Raw genomic sequence first — 2,995 nt, 5'->3', positions numbered from 1 at the left:
ATTTAGCTGGGCCTTCAGACTGGCACCAGCAATTCCTCTTTAACTTGGGGTCCTGGGCGTCCATAGGTGGAAATGCACAGCTCAATTTGGAGATGCACCTGAGAACAAAGACGGCCCCTCTTCCCAGATGGGCTTTTCTGCCCCATCCCTCTCTCCACCAGGCCTGGCCAGACCCCAGGGTGAATTGTTCGATTCCCTTGCACTTTTCCTGGCCGGGTCTCCAGGCTCATGAAATCTGCCTCTTGCCAAAGGCAGAGGATCCGCTGGCAGCAGAGCACACTGGCTGCAGTCAGGCAGGTGCAATCACTTTTTAATGGTATCTTCCCCCCTTATCAAAATTGTGCAACTCACTTTAGAATAGTTAGAAAATATTGGAAAATGTAAAAAAGGAAGTAATCCTGCAATCCTACAACTCAGAAATGATGTTTCAGCACTTTGGAAAATATCCTTCCAATCGTTCACATGCACAGGTGTGGTGTATATACCAATCTGCACTGAGATCCCCAGCACCAAAAAGTTAACACTGTAGGAAAAGCATTTATCCATGTCAGTTATTCTTTGAAAGTATGATGGGGGGGGGGGAAAGAGAGATCAGACTGTTATTGTGTCTATGTAGAAAAGGAAGACATAAGAAACTCCATTTTGATCCGTACCCTGAACAATTGTTTTCCCTTGAGATGCTGTTAATCTGTAACTTTAGCCCCAATCTTGTGTGCACAGAAACATGTGTTGTATGGAATTAAGGTTTAAGGGAACTAGGGCTGTGCAGGATGTGCCTTGTTAACAATGCTTGCAGGCAGTATGCTTGAGAAGTCACCGCCATTCTCCATTCTCGATTAACCAAGGGCATGATGCACTGCAGAAAGCCGCAGGGACCTCTGCCCGGGAAAGCCGGGTATTGTCCAAGGTTTCTACCCAGTGAGACAGCCTGAGATGTGGCCTTGTGGGATGGGAAAGCCCTGACCATCTCCCAGCCCAACACCCATGGAGAGTCTGTGCTGAGGAGGATTAGTAAAAGAGGGAGGCCTCTTGCGGTTGAGATAAGAGGAAGGCCTGTGTCTCCTGCATGCCCCTGGGAACGGAATGTTTCGGTATAAAACCCAATTGTACGTTCGTTCTATTCTGAGATAGGAGAAAACTGCCCTGTGGCTGGAGGTGAGAAAAGCTGACGGCAATGCTGCTCTGTTATTCTTTACCATACTAAAATGTTTGGGTGGAGAGAAGCATAAATCTGGCCTACGTGCACATCCAGGCATAGTCCTTTCCCTTGAACTTATTTGTGACACAGATTCCTTTGCTCACATGTTTTCTTGGTGACCTTCTCCCCACTCTCACCCTGTTCTCCTGCTGCATTCCCCTTGCTGAGATAGTGAAAATAGTAATCAATAAATACTGAGGGAACTCAGAGACCGGTGCTGGTGCAGGTCCTCTGTATGCTGAGCGCCAGTCTGCTGGGCCCACTATTCTTTCTTTATACATTGTCTCTGTGTCTTATTTCTTCCTCAGTCTCTTGTCCCACCTGATGGGAAATACCCACAGGTGTGGAGGAGCAGGCCGCCCCTTCATATGATGTTTAGGTCAGGTGCAATAGCTTGCACCTGTAATCCCAGCACTTTGGGAGGCCGAGGTAGGAGGTTCACTGGAACCCAGGAGTTCAAGACCAGCCTGGGCAACATAATGAGACCTCATTTCTTTAAAAAAAAAAAAAAAATCGTTTTAATTAGCTGGGCATGGTGGTGCACACCTGTAGTCCCAGGTGCTCAAGAGGTTGAGGTGGGAGAATCGGTTCAGCCCAAGAGTTCAAGGCTGTAGTGAGCTGTGATCACACCACTGCACTCTAGCCTGCGCAATAAAGTGAGACCATGTCTCAAAAAAAAAAAAATGTATGGTTTTAATAGCTGCATAATAGTCTATCCTATGGATGTTTTTATTGTTTACTTAATGCTTGCCCTATTTGGGGGGCATTGAAGTTGTTTAATTCTTTTTCCAATGTAAATAATTTTATTCTGGCCATGTTTTTATTGAAATCTCTAACCCTGTAATCTCTTTTTTCCCTTAGAATAGGTTTCCAGGATTGGGATATTGGAACAAAAGGTTAAATATTCTTAAAGTTCATGATAGATGTTGTTGAATTGTTTCCAGAAAGCTTCAACAAATTCATCCTCTCTAGCAGTAGTGCCTGTTTCAAGACATGATCAGCATTGTCCATTATCTTCTTTTATTTTTTCCCAATTTGGTAGGTAAAACTAGTATCGTTTCTAGACTGCATTCTGCTTAACTCTCGTGTGGCTGAACACTTTTTTCTGCGTGGCATAACCATTCATGTTTCTTCTGTGACGGGTCTGGACGCATCCTCAGTACTCTCATTTTAAGGAGAGCAAGGATGGGGCACGAGGGGATATGCATTGTATTAGTTTGTTTTCAAGCTGCTGATAAAGACATACCAGAGACTGGGAAGAAAAAGAGGTTAATTGGACTTACGGTTCCACATGGCTGGGGAGGCCTCAGAATCATGGCAGGAGGCAAAAGGCACTTCTTACATGGCAGTGGCAAGAGAAAAAGAGGGAGAAGCAAAAGCAGAAACCCCTGATAAACCCATCAGATCTCATGAGACTTATTCACTGTCACGAGAATAGCACAAGAGAGACTGGCCCCCATGATTCAATTACCTCACCCTGGGTCCCTCCCACAACGTGTGGGAATTCTGGGAGATACAATTCAAGTTGAGATTTGAGTGGGGACACAGCCAAACCACATCATGCATCACCACCTGATGGCGCCCACCCATAACCTCTGCCATGCTGTGCCCCCACCCCCATGCCTGTGGGCGAGGCTCCCCAGGCCTGGTGGCTTTGCTGCCAGACTCCAAGTACTTCCACTCACACTCCCATCTCTGGGTGCCTTCAAGATAACCCAATATTCCCAGGATCCTTCCCTCTATTAACAATGACCTGACCTAGGCCCCATCTCTTCAGCACCGTCTCCATGTTAAGTT

The sequence above is a fragment of the Chlorocebus sabaeus genome, chromosome 4 (assembly GCF_047675955.1).
Source record: "Chlorocebus sabaeus isolate Y175 chromosome 4, mChlSab1.0.hap1, whole genome shotgun sequence".
NCBI lineage: Eukaryota > Metazoa > Chordata > Mammalia > Primates > Cercopithecidae > Chlorocebus > Chlorocebus sabaeus.
Note: the sequence above shows the minus strand (reverse complement) of the source record.